This window comes from Rhinopithecus bieti, unplaced genomic scaffold (genome assembly GCF_001698545.2).
Source record: "Rhinopithecus bieti isolate Rb0 unplaced genomic scaffold, ASM169854v2 scaffold_23405, whole genome shotgun sequence".
Classification (NCBI taxonomy): Eukaryota; Metazoa; Chordata; class Mammalia; order Primates; family Cercopithecidae; genus Rhinopithecus; species Rhinopithecus bieti.
This window is the reverse complement of record NW_016811519.1, coordinates 2,601,668-2,618,475: the sequence shown is the minus strand read 5'-3', so window position 1 is coordinate 2,618,475 and position 16,808 is coordinate 2,601,668. Positions and strand designations below refer to the sequence as shown.

Genomic DNA, 16,808 nt, shown 5'->3' with positions numbered 1-16,808 from the left:
TTCAGTGACAGCAGTTTTCTTCATAATTAAATTCATTAGTTAAAAAGCTGGGTTAAGAGGCATGGGAATTTTTTTTACAACAAGTAATAATTTGTAACATAACCTGTAATATATGAGCCCTGTAAAAATAACCATTTTCAACTGGAACTTTGGAGACTATTCAAAATTAATTGCTTTTGTTCCTGTTTGATATTTAAGATAACTTTAATACATTTTGTATTTAACAGCTTAGAATGGAATAGGTCTAAAACCAGATTCTGCCCAAGTACAAACCACCCTGAACCATCCCTTTAAATTGTACATGATGTGAAAACTGAGTAGATTTCTAGAAAATTCAAATATTTCTAAGTAATTTCAAAACTTGCCTAATTTAATTTTTCCCCACAAGATTCACAAGAATTTATTGGACTGATTTCTTATTATAAAAGCAATTTGGAACTAATGTAGAAAATCTACAAAATATTGAAAGGTGAAAATAAGTTACCCAGAAGTCGACCACTGTAAAATAACCATTGTTAATATTTAAATACATTTTCTATAGCCTATCTAATTATTTTCCCTAATAGCCAGAAATAAAACAAAACAATGTTCAGAAAAGTATTGAGATTTGAGTCAACTGTTTATATTCCCTGAGTGTAACATAGACAGGCCTTTTCAGAGCTTATTGACTGGGAAAATGCTGAAGTTGAAAATGTTTAGACCTGCTGGGGTTTGGATGAAATGCAGTTAGAATGATCAAGATATAATTAGGGCCAAAGGAATTGTCCAGAGTTTGTTTTCCTAGTAATAAAGTGTATGTAATGATCCATAGGAGGAAAAAAATTAAATCTTCATTTTGTCCTTTGGAGGCTGGTCATTTAATCTCTTTTTCATAGATACATTAGTATTTCTCTGACAAACTGAGCTCATTCATTCAAGCATACATTTGTTCATTTGATAGATCTTATTCATTAGTCTGGTCCTTTGCTTGCTGGCAAAAATGTCCTTTCTCTTTATTTTAAAAGATATGTATCAAATTCTAGTACTATGCCAGGGACTGTGCACACAAGCAGTGACACTTAGGCAGTCCTTTTATTCAGAAAGCTCACATCTGATCCAGCATTCTAACTACTGGCTATATATCCAAAGGAAATGAAATCAACATGTCTAAGAGATATCTGCCCTCCTGTGTTCATTGCAGCATTATTCTCAATAGCCAGCATATGGAATCAACTAAGTCTCCATCAATGAATGAATGGCTAAATAAAATGTGGAATGTGTGTGTATACATAATGAAATATTATTCCACCTTAAAAAGTAAGGAAATTGGCCGGGCGCGGTGGCTCAAACCTGTAATCCCAGCACTTTGGGAGGCCGAGATGGGCGGATCACGAGGTCAGGAGATTGAGACCATCCTGGCTAACACGGTGAAACCCCGTCTCTACTAAAATACAAAAAAACTAGCCGGGCGAGGTGGCGGGCGCCTGTAGTCCCAGCTACTCGGGAGGCTGAGGCAGGAGAATGGCGTAAACCCGGGAGGCAGAGCTTGCAGTGAGCAGAGATGCGGCCACTGCACTCCAGCCTGGGCGACAGAGCGAAACTCCGTCTCAAAAAAAAAAAAAAAAAAAAAAAAAAAAAAAAAAAGTAAGGAAATTATGTCATTTGCCACAACGTGGATGAACCTGGAGGACATTACGCTAAGTTAAATAAGGCAGGCACAGAAAGACAAATACTGTATGATCTCACTTATATATGGAATCTAAAAAAGTTAAACTCATAGAAGTAGAGAGTGGTTACCAGGGACTAGGGGAGGGGCTGTTGAGATGTTGGTCAAAAAATACAAAATTACCATTTAACAGGAAGAATGTGTTCAAGAGTTCTGTTGTACAAAATAATGACTATGGTTAGTAACAATGTGTTGTACACTGGAAAATTGCTGAGAGAAGATCTTAACTGTTCTCACCACGAAAAATATGTGAGGAAATGCATATATTAATTGGCTCAATTTAGCTATTCTATAATAATAATCAATGTATATATATATTTCAGAATAACATGTTTGTACATGATAAATATACACAATTTTTATTCATCAATTTTTTTAAAAAGACTCATACCTAATGGCCTCAAGTCTTCATTCCGGACTCAACCCAGGCGTCTCCTCCACCACGGAGCCTGTCTGTACCACTTCCTCCCTGGTGTCTCCATGTAACACATAGGTGCTCTTATCACACTCGTTCTATTTTGCACGTGCTTGTTTGCATATCTGTCCTCTCCTTGAGGTCAGGAACCAAAGTAGGTAGATTTCAAGGAAACAAATAAATTTATGTTTCCACTTTGTACAAAAATTTATTCTTAAGTTTATATTTATATTTATTTGACTACTTCTGAGGTTGAATGTTTTTCACATTGTTTGGTCCACTATATATTTTCTGTTGTCATGCTTCTTCAGGATCTTTGCTCAATTTTTTACTTGCATGTTCATCTTTTTTTTTTTTTTTTTTTGAGATTTCCAAGATCCCTCAATAACAAGAATACAAACTCTTTTATGTATTTTGTGAATTTTTTTTTTTACATTCCCATTTTCCTTTCCATTTTTGTTTATGGTTCAGTGGTTCTTATTTTTTAAATTGTGGCAGTCTTATCTAGACCATTTAGTTATTCATATTTGAACTTGCTCAAAAAATTTAAGGTAGCTTATAAGTATGCATTCAAAATAATGGTAAGATTAATTAAAACCAGACAGGAAAAATTAAGCAAAGACAACGTGGTAGAAAAGTAAGATGGAGCCAGGAATTGAGCCCTTTTCTTTTTCTTTTAATTTTTTAAACGTGCCATTCATCCTTTACATTCACTAGGAGTCAACCATAGATTGGCTGTATGCTTTCCTGCAGCACTTGTTAACAAGTAAATACAGTGCTTTACAAGATCAACAGCATTTTAAGGAAAAAACAGACCACATACTTAGGAGATGCATTGCTATTAATGATCCTGGTACTCATTCCAGAAAATGAGTTTTCCTGTGAATCCTGATAATAACATCCCATTTAAAAAAAAAAAAAAACTGTCTTCAATAGCAGCCCCCAGGAAAATAACACACATTTTATAGATCATTTCAAGGACTATAGACTTTTCTTTCAAGGATTTGTCATGTATTTTATTTTTGCAAAACAATATTAATTTCTGACTAATTAGTTTAAAACTATTTGGGAGACATGTAGCAAGGGAGGGATATCAAGGAAACAAATGTTTTTATTGACCTTAAAACAGTTTAATTTTGTATGAGGAAAATAATGTGTTTTTTGTTTTCTTAGAACAATTTTGCTGGTTAAAATATTTTCAAATATATTTTGGGTTGTATAGAAAAAACACACCAAAATGGCTATTTCTCAAGACTTCAAAGGCTGAATCTTCGAACTGCTTGCAATAAGTTGGTTGATCAGTCTTGACATTGCATCCAGAATAAACACAGTATACAAGTAGTGCTTCAGCAGTTCAGGTAACTGCAAGTACATAGTTCTGCTTGAGGTGCTACAACTCAAATTCAAAAGTAGAGAAAAGAGAAACAGTTCTGCAGGAGCTGAGTTGATATGGGAATACTATTTGATGTATACGTTTCTGGATTGGTGATTGAGGAAAACTAATTTCTCTGACATGAAAATTAATACTTTTAGTTGACTTGAAATTATAATTTTTGTAAGAAAATAGATTATTATGGGCCAGGCACAGTGGCTCATGCCTGTAATCCCAGCACTTTGGGAGGCCAAGGCAGGTGGATCACCTGAAGTCGGGAGTTGGAGACCAGCCTGACCGACATGGCGAAACCCCTTCTCTACTAAAAATACAAAATTAGCTGGGTGTGATGGTGCATGCCTGTAATCCCAGCTACTTGGGAGGCTGAGGCAGGAGAATCGCTTGAACCTGGGAGGCAAATGTTGCAGAGAGCCGAGGTTGTGCCATTGCACTCCAGCCTGGGCAACAAGAGCGAAACTCCGTCAAAAAGAGAGAGGGAGAGAAGGAAGGAAGGAAGGGAAGGAAGGGAAGGAAGGGAAAAAAAGGAAGGAAGGAAAGAAAGAAAAGAGATTACTACGTTTAGGCAGGCATGGTGGCTCACGCCTTTAATCCCAGCACTTTTGGATGCTGAGGCCGGCAGATCACAAGGTCAAAAGATCGAGACCATCCTGGCCAACATGGTGAAACCTCATTTCTACTAAAAATACAAAAATTAGCTGGGTGTGGTGGCACACACCTGTAGTCCCAGCTACTCCAGAGGCTGAGGCAGGAGAAACTCTTGAACCTGGGAGGTGGAGGTTGCAGTGAGCCAAGATCGCACCACTGCATTCCAGCCTGGCGACAGAGTGAGACTCCGCCTCAAAAAAATAAAAAAAAAAGAAAAAAATAGATTATTACGTTTAAAGGAACTATAAAAGTTATTTAGTTGAATTCTGTACTACAAGGTTAAGTCTCCTCTAAGTTGTTTCCATCAAGGGATAATTACCCTATGTTTTTTGAATAGCAGTATAGCATCATGGATGAGGGAGTTAGCTATGACATCGGATAGTCCTGGCTTTCCTTTTACCACCTGCATGAATTTGGCCAAGTTCCTTAACTTCTCTGTAGTTTAGTTTTCTCATCTGTAAATTTAGGATATATAAAGCACCTAGAACAATGTCCAACACATATTGGATGGTCAGTAACAGGTAGCTCTTACCATTATTACATTCTTATATTATTACATGCATCTTTGGGGGAAGTTCGTTTCTATCTAGAAGGATCAGAGGTTATTTATTGTTTTGTGTTGGTTTTTTTTTTTTTATGATAGTGATAGGAGTTCATTTCTGGTGATAGCAGAGTGGCTTTTATTGAACTACCATTTGCCAATAGCAATTTTGAACTCTGGATCTAAAAACAGTGCAAACAATCATAAAATCAGAATTAAAATGATTGTTTGAAGTCCCTGGGGAATGACTAAAAATAGGCAGAAACCAGAGGAATGGTAATCCTTGAAATATGGAAACAAACTAAGTGAGGTTCAAATTTAAACAGCTTTTTCTCTGAGAGCACACCTCATCTTGCAAAATACGTAAGGGACAGAGTGCAATCAGGAAGAGACTGAATGACTGGACTGAGGATTCAGAAGTCAGGGTGTGGGTCTGCCAGAGTAGTTAGAAATAAAGGAGGGAATGTTTCAACAAGGAGGGAGACAGTGTGGCGAGCCCCAAAATCTGTGCACAAATTCTCCTAAAACTATTAGCTGACTACCAAAAATACATACACATGATGAGACTCTAGAGAATTCAATGCAGAGTCATAGCTGAAAGGCTAAAAGAACTAAGCCCCAGAGATTTCAACAGATGCATGGTACTGGAGAGACACATTTTGTAATTTAAGTCCGGTCAAGGAAAAGGGACTTAAGAAATTATTTGTGCTTTTCATTAAAACCCTAGTAGGGGACTACCTTAAGAAGAAGAATTTTAGAACCAAGGACTACAAATGAGAACTGACAGCAAACCAAAAATACGCCCACCCATCAAACCTCCATAAGATAAAAGTAATTTAACTGTATGCTAGAACAAAACTCAACAATATTGCCCACAATGTACTTTAAAAAATTAAAAATTACTTTATATACAAAGAAGCAGGAAAATATCATCCACAATCTAGGGAAAAAACAGTCAACACATTTCCAGAAGTCCCAGGTGTTAGAATTAGCAGATGGAGACTTTAAAATAACTATACTTTACATGTAAAATAATCCATTGAAAAAGATTGCTATAATGGATAAAGAGATGGGGGATATCGGGATAGATATGGAAATAGAAAATAACCAAATGGAAATCCTTAAACTGGAAAATATATCTGAAATTTAAAATTCATTGAATGGACTTAGCAAATTAGGTTGCTACAGAATTTTTTTTTAAAAAAAAACAGTACACTTCCGAACAGATCAGTAGAAATTATCTAACTCAGCACTGAGAAAAAAATTATTTTCAAAACTTTCAGAGCTATGATGGCTTGTTCATGTTTCAACATGTGTGAAATTGAAGTCTAAGACAGGAAGGAAAGATAGAAAAGAGTCCCAGATAGGAAGCAACTGAAGTTCTAGATAGCAAGGAAAGAGTCCTTTGAAAAAGGGATGGTAAAAGTTTTTTTCAAATTTGATTTAAAATATTAACCAACTTTAGATTTAGGAATTTCAATGAACTCCAAGCAAGATAAATAAAAAGAAAACCACACCCAAGCAAATCATAGTCACAGTTCTGAAAATCAAAATAGGAAAACATCTTAAAATCAACCAGAAGGAAAAAACAGAGTCCTAAGGAAGGGGCAATAAGAATAAAGGCTGACTTCTCATCAGAAACATTGGAGACCAAGTGATAATGAATTGCCTTCTTAAAAGTGCTGAAAGAAAAAAAAAGTCAGCCTATTAATCTAGATAACTTACACTAGACTTACATTTTGCCATATTATTAATTATATTGTGTAAATTGACCACAACTTTCATTTAAAAGCAGAGATTGTTCTATTTTAAATAAAAGACACCAACAGGTTGAAAATAGAAGTATGGAGAAGTGGAGACCATGTGAACACTGAGCATAAGAAAGTTGGTGTCGCTGTATCGTCATTAAGGTATATTTCAAAAATGGATACTGCCAGAGGTGAAATAAAATGTTTTATAATGATGAAAGCATCACTTTGTTAAGATGACATAGTTCTAAATGTGTTTGCATTTAATGATGAGATATTTTATTTTTTAAACATCTGGTACAGTAATTCTCATTTAGGACAGAGGTGCCTTGGTTAGAAAGGTATTTTGATAAGTCTATTGGAATAAGTGGTCTCTATGAGCCATTGATGTGGGGTAGCTTTGATGCTTCAGAGGAGCAGGTAAAATTACTTGAGACAGGAGATAGGGTCACAAATCTTCCCAGTTTTTCCAGAATTGAGATTGACTTTCAGTGCAAAATCTGGGACTATCCCCAAACTGAGACAGCTCCAGGTAAACTGGAATGGCTGCCTATCCTGCAAAGAGAAGAATTTATTTGCTTTGGAAATTGGAGAAATAAAAGAGAAAGGGAAGAAAAGAATAGATAGCCATCAGATGACAGAAGGTTGTACAGTGGATTAAGTGACCCATTACAGTGATCCCTCAAACATTAAGTAAAATTACTAAACTCACAAAAATGATCGTTGTAAAATGTGTTTGTATGTTTGAGAAGCTAGTAATGAGGGAGAATGGTTGAAAAGTAGCATGCATCCTGAACATGGTATTTCTGGAGTAAGGATCATGAGAACTTAAGTTTTGGGGAATTTGTAGGAATCATGGAAATAGTTTTAGACTTTCATAGGTTATGAAATGGGAGGTTTGAGTCAAGTTTGGGTATATTAAGGGCAAAAAGAACTGAGATTATATCTGGATCTTACAACTGTATTAGTTAAGAATCATTCGGTTTTGGATAATAGAAAATCTACCTTTAACTGGGTCATACACTAAAGGAAATTTATTTGTTCATGTAACTGAAGATTCCGGAGGTAAGGTGGGCTTCTGGCTTGACTCAATCCAGAAGTACATGATTCACATCTGAGCTGTCATTCATTTCTCAGCAGTTATCTCAGCAACCCTCTTCCTTGTGACATTTTGTCTTCAGTCTAGTTTTCCTGCTGGCAGCAACAGTGGTCACAGCAGTTCCAAGACACATTCTCACACAATACATGGGTCTTCAAACTTTTTCTATAAAGGGTGAGATAGTAAATCTTCTAGCTTTGTGTCTCTATTACAAATAGTCAACTCTGCCATTACAGTGCAAAAGCAACCATACACAACATATAAACAAAAGGCATAGATGTGTTCCAATAAAACTTTTAAAAATCAATTTGAATTTCTTATAATTTTCATGTGCCATGAAATATTATTTGCATTTTTCTCCCTACCATAAAAAATTTGAAATTATTCTTAGCTCAGGAACTGAACAAAACCAGGCAGTGGTCCAAATTTAACCTGGGGCTATGATTTGCTGACCAAAGACTTCAAAGATTACCTGACTTTAATTACAAAAAATTCGCTTCTCCATAGCATATGTTCTCTTTTGTCTTCTCCATACTCCCACTCAAGATAAACCTATCCAGTACCATTTATATGCCAAAATCCTCCAGTCTTTTATCTCCAACCCAGAGTGCTCTCCTATCTCCAGATTCTTGTACCCACCTGCCTACTTAACGTCTCCATTTAGAAGTTTAATAGAATTTTAAACTTAACATGATCAAAATCCTCTGGGGAACTCTGTTTCCTTAAAATGGATCCAGCTCCAAGCAGCCAGTAGGGGCACGTTGACACTCCCGTGCAATTGATCTCAATTCCACAGTATGGTATTTCAACATTCTTTACATTTCTAATATGCATATAGTGTCAAAAGACAAAATTCCAACAAAGTTATTTATAGATCTAATTTGCTTTTATTTGCAAGTCATGAATCAGGGACAGCCTCCATTCTGCAGAACAGAATGAGATCTCCTACTGGACAATGGCACAACAGTGGGTTTTATAAGGTAGGAACAAGGAAACAGAAGAATAGAAAAGAAAACCTGATTGGTTAATATCAGGCTGCTTTTTTTGTAAGAGTTCAAACAGAGGGACTTCCCTATTACACTCACTCAGGTAAACTGGAATCTTCTGTTTTCAGGAAAAATTGTTCTGTTCTGTTTTGGGATCTCTGCTTTTTAAAAGTTTTGGTTTGATGATGTGACATTCAGCATGAGTGACTCCATCGTGGTTTGGTCAGGTCTGTTGGGGACTAGCGCAGGAGCATAATTTTTAACAGGTGAGGTGAAATGAAGTATGTACTTTCTGAAATGAGGAAAATTATATGAAATTCAAGGTATTACTCTTTTTTCCTCCTCTAGGGATGATAAAACTGAGAAATAAATCAAGAGTGTGACAACAAACTGAGGAATTTTTCAGCAATATCTGTCAGCCTTTGGAAATTTGGTGAGAAGAAGTGGTCATGATTCAATGTCTTGCTTGCACAGAAGCCTCCAGTTCAAACTTGGATCTTGCCCCATCTGATTTCTTATGATATATACAAATACTCTAGATATTGCTTTGAGATTTTGCTGTTGATCACTGGCCTTCTGCAGCTTCATAGGTGCTTTAGCTCCCAGTAGGACAGTTTAACTACTATCTTTTCTGTGAGTTCAAGGCCTGTATATCTCCTCAGCTTGCTCTCAATTTGTCCAGCTGATCTATTTCTTTGTCAAGTTGCTTTGGCTTCCCTACTCTCCCTGTGTTTTGAAAAGAATAAATTCTCCAGTAAATTAAAACTACACTCTGATAAAAATGAGCATGCATGTGTATTTAGTCCTTTGTTTATTCAATATGCATTTTTGGAGGTTTGCTCTGTATTAGACATAGTTCCAGGCTCTAAAAACACAAAGATCCATAAGCTGTGGCCCATCCCTTAAGATGCTGATAGTATATTAAAGGCAACAAAAATGCAAACTTACAATTCACAGTACAACAATGCAGATAGATGTTAACATGAAACCTCCACAAAATGTTTTAGGAAGACAGGGAAATAGCAAGGATTCATGGGAGATGATGCAGTAACTATATTGGTGGGGGTGGGGCGGAAGCATGGGAAAAAAGAAAGAAGGAAGACAGAAACAAGAATCCCTAGTCCAAAATATTGTTAGTTGAGCCACAAGTTGATTACTTCCGGGAAGAAATATTGAGGAGATGTATTGGGTAGATGAAATACCTAATGAGACCATAAATGACGAGAATTGCCTCTTATAGCATATGAGAAGATAATTTTTATCAGATAATGAAATTGTTTCCAGTCTTCAGAATGAAAATGAATCCCTTGCTAATGCAGATCATGCTAATAAAGGAAGTAAAAGAGAATCTTAGAATTATACTTGGCTCATGATAGGCAGAAACCAACCTAAATAGCCTAGGAAAAAAAAGAAAGATAATAAAGTAATCAAAATAATTGCTTAATAGGGAATGTGAAAGATCTGCAATGTTAAATTATAAATGTACATTTTCATGAAAAATGAGGTGACCTTAAGGAACAGATTAGAAACCCACACTCATGCCAGTTAGAAGCCATGCTTTTCATTAGCAAAGCTGAGGATTAATTAAATCTAGGGAAATTCTTTGAAATCCACAAGTGTGAGTTACATTAGAATAAAATACAATGGGTATATTGGTATCATAATTATTAGCATAGACTTCTTTATTAAATGTATGTGGAATAGTTCAAGTGACAAATGTGAAATGAAGAGGATGAAAACGTGTTACTTAAAACCAAAATTTTCTTAGCATTATCTGCTTTCAAAAGTGTGGGAGTGGGAAGGTTAGTTTACTTAGTGGGTAAACAAATAGATTATTCTCTTCCCCTTTGAGGTCTCCTAAAGATGCATCCCAAACATAATGGGGCACCGTGCCCCTCACCAACCTCTCCAGGAAGCTAGGGAGGGTGGAGGAGGGAAGCGGCTTATCCATTATTTTCCCATTAGCGCTGAATGTTTTGCTTCAGCTGAATGATTTTAGAGACTGGTAGCAGAGAAAGGAGAAAGAGGCTGAAGTTGCAAAGCCTCTAACAGTTCTTAGTGCTGCTCAAGGGTGAAGTTTTGGACAAAATGGCCATTATTGACAGAACACTTTATGTATAGAAAAGTGGAAGCCCTGAGCAAGTGGGAGGTGGTAGTCTAAATTGTTTTATAGGACAAGGTAAAGGGAAATTAATTTCTTGGGGAGACCCATGGAGAAGGCCAATAGAAAAAGGAAGAGCCTGGAGGGACAATAGATGAGAAGCAACAGAGCGGCATAAAGCCCCCTTCCTTGGCTACACGCAGATACCTTCTGTGAGAAACGGACACATGGCTGATCCGTGTTTAGGGTGAGTCAGGGAAGAGCCTGGTGAGGAAGGATGAACCATAAACTGAACCGATTGAGAGTCATAGAGACTGTGAGTCAATTGAGAGTCATAGAGACTGTGAGTCAAAGGTGATATAAAAATGCTAAACTACATTTCAATCCCAGAGTGTTGGAATTACACAGGGCATGCAGTAGGCAGAAATCAACCTGCAGTGGGGAGGAGAGGTGACAGTGATCCTGCTGTGTGCTGGATGCAACTGCAGCCAAGTTTACTCCTTAATGATGAGGTCATTCACCTAAGAGTGCACACTGAAATACGGTTTTTAATTTTGGCTTGGCTGTTACTTTAGTGTGACATATAGATTTTAAATATGAGTTTGGTTTTGCTGCACAAGGACCATTTAGAGATGCTTTTCTCAGTCAAATTTAAAATATGTCTATAAATTCTACGGAGCAAACTCCAAAGTACCTTATCAAAACTCTACAACTTCAAAAGATTCTATTCTGAAAATCTTTGCAGAAGACAGGAATAGAAACATATATAATTTTTTAAATGTGTTTTTTAAATGCAATAGGAAGTTGTTTTCTGACAGCTAGAATGGAAATTTGCATAGTGATTTCATTTGTTTAAATATTTTATTTTTCTCACTATTCTCTTATCCTTCTAACCTGTTATTTTACTCCAGCTGCTACCTTTGGATGAGCTCTGTCCAATCTCCTGTCTTGACTGTGGGTATTTTTTTGCCAGGATCCTCATAATGTTTTCCAGTCACTTTCAATATCCCATTTTGGGAGTTGAGATTTACTTCCATGTATTATGAGGTCCAGTCCAGTATAAATCAAAATTTCAATCTTACATCCAACACAAATATTTTTTTTTTTTTCCATTTGTGAGGCCCAGGAGGACACAAGCCACATGAGATAAGGGTGAAAGTCTCACATGACGTATGCCCTTAAAGCTTGCTTGTGTCCTCTGAGTGGCCCCCCAGATGTGGATCCCTCCCATGGCCTCTCCCTGGTCTTCATCACACTCCTAGGTGCCCCCAAACCAATGGTCCTAAGAGAGCCAGGGAGGATCTTTGGGTCCATCTGAAACTGTGCTGGGACATGGGCATGTCTCCTGAAAGGAACATTGCACTTCCAGCTGACCTTCGGCAATCCCTCCTCAGCTTCTACATCCCTGCCCTGTGATACACCCATAGCCTTTTCCTGTGGGGTCCCCTTGCTCCAGAAGGCTGCCCTCTTGAGTGGGATTCCTTCAAGATGCTCAGAGCTGGTGTCCCTTCTGTGGCATCCTATCCCACCAAACACCGAGTATGCAGGTTGCGCACACCACTGCCTTCTGTCCTTGCCCTGGGCAGCCTTCCATGTGATTAATGACTAGTCTTATCTTTGGGGCTTAGTAAAAATTCTGAGAATATAGAAATTCCATTGCACATGTTTTTATAATCTTATACTTCATAGCCTCTAAAGGTGACTCATTTTAAAGACAGAATGTTAGCTATAAAACAGTTTGCAGATCATTGCATAGTCTTTAAAGTGTGAGTGACAGAAACCAGAGATTCTGCCTCTCATCTGTTCAACTCTCTCTTTGATGTACCCCTTCTGAGGACCATGAACAAGACAGATATGGCCCCTACCCCCTTACAGCTTGTACTATCAGGAATGACTGCTAACAAATACACAATTACAACAAAGTGTAATAATACTTTGATAGAAGAATCACAGCACAAACTAGGAGCCCGTAACTTAAGATGAAAGATCAGTATGCATGAGGGCAGGCCTCCTAGAGGAATCGCCTGCCACCTCAGGTTTTCTCAGTCATTACCCTGGACTGTGCTGCCAATGCCAGGGACCCACCACTCAGTGGTCCTGAGAGTGCCAGGCCCTCCCTCTTGGCCTCCGCCACTCACCTAGAGATTGCAGCTCTTTGTGGTGACCAGGAAATGCACCACTCAGATCTCAGGCTGAGGGGGATGGAAGTGACATGACCCCAGCTTCTGTATTCCGAAACCCCACTGTGTTAATGCGGATGCCTGCCTCCCCAGTCTGTGCCCAGCCAGGGACTAAGTGGTGCAGGGATAGCAAAGCAGGCCCATATCTGTGAGATGTAGGACCCTTCTGTGGGGTGACTTGGGCATAGGCTTCAGGCTTCCCTAGTGCCCCAGGGAACTTCCTTCCCTGTCTCTATCACGGTTTGACATTCCCTGCTTTCTCAAGTTCCTTCTCCTTTCTCCCTTGTAGTTGTTTCACCAAGTAAATCTCTTATATATCTTGGATATCTAATCCAGTATTTTTTTTTTTTAGATGGGGTCTTGCTCTGTCACCCAGACTGGAGTGCAGTGGCGTGATCACAGCTCACAGCAGCCTGGAGCTCCTGGGCTCAATTGATCCTCCCATCTCAGCCTCTCAAGTACCTGGGACTACAGGCATGCACCACCATGCCAGGCTAAACTTTTGTAATTTTTGTAGAGATAGAGTTTTGCTATGTTGCCCAGGTTGGTTTCAAACACCTGGGCTCAAATCAATCTGCCCTCCTTGGCCTCCTAAAGTGCTGAGATTATAGGCGCAAGCCACGGCGCCAGGCCTCTAATCTAGTCTTGATGTCTGCTTCTCAGAGGACCCAAATCAATACATTTTACCACTCGCTTTGGGAACACTTAGGGAAAGAAAAAAAAAAAAAATTCTCCTTTCCTCCTATGTTCTCCACGGGCTTGGGCCCTGCAAATTAGACTGACAAAAGACAGAATAACAAGAGAAAAATAACAAAATTTATGAATGCCTGTAGTGTGAATACATATAGGAGAAACACAGTGATGAGTCACTGAAAGATGGTGGAGGCGAAAGCATCTTGGATGCTAATCTGCTGTGTTCACTTCTGATTAATCCCAGTTCCTCAAAGGCCTCTAAGATTTCTAGTTTATCTATTGTTCCTTGTGTTACCTTGCCCTTAGGTCAGACAACCTTAATGTTATTACATTTTAATTGTCCCACACATCCCTTCAGAGTCACCCCTTTCCTATGCTATATAAGCTCCAGGTTTGGGGGTGATGGCACAGGGATCCACCATCTTGTCTTGAAGCCGGCCAAGACACAGACATGGCTTCTGTTCGTAAGTCCTTATTAAATGTTTCTTTCTGAGAAAATGGATAGGTCAGCCTCTTTGGTTGGCCTCTCAGCTTCCTTGGACTTTGGGAGCATAATTGTATAGGCCTGCCCCCCACAGAACAGATATGGTTAGAATATGGGTATATATGGCATCTTAATGAAGAACAGTAAATCTGTAGAGAGGTGACAAGACAAAGGAAAAGATTTTAGGCTTCCAAGAGTGGCAAACTGTGGGAAGATAAATGTACGGGGAAAACTCATGGAGCAACATTTGTTTATGTGGGGCCATCTCTCGGCACTGACTTTCCATCTTCTTCTTGGACATAAAACTTTCACGAGAGAGATTTATGGCAGCTCCTCATTTCTCAGAAATTTCTACTTTCAGTCAAATAAAGGAAGCTCCAGGAAGGCTTCTTTCTGTATCTGTTGAATATCAAATATCTTCAGCTGAAAATAATCCTTACGCCAAGGTGTTAATTTTGATTCCTTACACACTATACTGTTGGGTGTAGGATCTGGTATCCTGAGAGGCTGCAGGAAGGATCAGATGGCATGGCCTTGAGGAGTAAAGGATTTAACTCCACGTGGATGAATTCTGTCCAGTGGGAAACAAGAGACAGGAAGGATCAGGGCAAATCGATTCCATTTCTCCATTCTTCGCATTCTGAGGCATGGTTTCTCTGTGTACAGTTACCCTGAGAAGTTCTGAGTACCCAACATCTGATGAGAAAACTTATGTATCTCTTCAAGGCTCATCATGAAGCAGTGGCAAGTGTGGTAACATGTTTCACATCCTTTCTTGCATCTTTCAATTTTTTCTCACACTTGTTCGCCTCAGATTACACACACTTGCCCCCTTCATAAAGCATCACACTGATTTCATGCCTTAGGCTCTGTTATCTAGGAAACTTGGGCTAAAACAACTGATTTTTAAACCAATACCAGATACATAAATAAGAAATAACCTGGTGAAACTGGAGGAAAATATCCTAAGCCTGCAGAATAGTATATCTGGAGACCTAAAGGCAAAGTGAGTGTGGGTTTTTATATTAGTCTATTCAGGTTGCTATGAAAAAATACCATAAACTAGGTAGCTTGTAAACAACAGAAATTGATTTCTCACAGTTCTGAAGGCTGGGAAGTCCAAGATCAAAGTGCAGCAGATTCAGTGTCTGGTAAGAGCCTGTTTTCTGGTTCATAGATGGGACCTTTAGCCGTGTCCTCACTTGGTGGAAGGGACTGCTTAGCTCTCTAGGGTCTCTTTTTTAAGGGCATTAATCCAATCATGTTGGTTCTACCTTTACAACTTAATCACTTCCCATGAGCCCCACCTCCTAGTGCCATTGCCTTGGGAGTTAGGATTTCAGCATACGAATTTTGGAAGAACATAAAAACTTAGTTCATTGCACTGGAACTTCAAGAAATGGGAAGTTCACTTTGGCTAGAGAATAAACCTAGGGTGATAGTGTAGGGGTTGTGAGAGAAGAGGGTAGAGGTATATCTGCTCACAAAGTACTGAGTAGGCCATGAGAAGGAGGCTTGGAAGCTACAGAAGGATTTGAAGCCAAAGAGTGACAAGGTCAGATTTGCATTTAAGATCATACTGGCTGCAATAGGGAGGTTGGACTGTAAGTGAGCAGGGAAGATGTTGTAATCTTTGCAAAGGCACACTAGGGTTGTGGTATGGGTGTTAATTGTTATGATATAATGGAAGTAGCCTATTATACATTAGCTATACCAATTTTAGTTAAATAGTCCAATCATATTATTTCTTACTACCAATTCAAGTATAATTCTCTTTAAAGTTACTATGAGACTGACTCAAAATTACAACAAAGGGCTAATTTTGGTGTTAATAAATATTTAAATGGAATTTATTGGGAACCTTTCTAACCCTGTGGGGTGTTAAGAATTATCTGAAGTGTTGAAATAGGCAAAATGGATTTCTGGAAATCCTTTCAGTTTAGTACTTGGCATTGTCTAACTTGCTGAGGGAAGGATGTACTAGTGAGTGTTGTCCACAGAAACAGGACCAATAGGATATGAGTGTGTATACAGTCATGCAATGGCTAGAGCATCCTGAGAAATGCATCATTAGCCAGTTCCATCACTGAGTGTATGTAGACAAACCTAGATGGTATAGCCTACTACTACACACCTAGGCTATGTGGTATAGCCTATTGCTCTGAGGCTACAAACCTGCACAGCCTGCTGTACTGAATACCGTAGGCAATTATAACATAATGGTAAGTACTTGTGTATCTAAATTTATATATACGTAGAAAAGGTACAGTAAAAATGTGATATAAAAGATAAAAAATGGTATGCCTCTTATAGGGCACTTCCCATGAACAGAACTTGCAGGACTAGAGCTTGCTCTTGATGACTCACTGAGTGAGTGGGAAGTGAATGTGAAGGCCTGGGACATTACTGTACACTTCTATAGACTTCATCAACACTGTACACTAAGGCTACACTAAGTTTATAAAAAATAGTTTTCTTGACAGAGATGAAAACCATGACATGAGAAATATGTGAAAAATCCACAAGCTTCAGTAATCGACTCGATGAACTGGAAGAAAGAGTATCAGCGATTGAGGATCAAATGAATGAAATGAAGTGAGAAGAGAAACCAAAAGAAAAAAGAAGAAAAAGAAATGAACAAAGCCTGCAAGAAGTATGGGATTATGTAAAAAGACCAAATCTACGTCTGATTGGGGTGCCTGAAAGTGAGGGGGAAAATGGAACCAAGTTGGAAAACACTCTTCAGGATATCATCCAGGAGAACTTCCCCAACCTAGTAGGGCAGGCCAACATTCAAATTCAGGAAATACAGAGAACG

General features: G+C 38.4%; 1 protein-coding gene across 1 annotated transcript in view; it reads left to right on the top strand.

The window, feature by feature from the left end:
- Positions 1-9,307, top strand: part of CFAP54 (cilia and flagella associated protein 54) — a 374,000-nt gene extending 364,693 nt beyond the window's left edge. The window contains 1 exon segment of the mRNA XM_017893969.1: positions 8,881-9,307. The gene's annotated coding sequence lies outside the window, so the exon portion shown is untranslated.
- Positions 9,308-16,808: the final 7,501 nt, after the last annotated feature.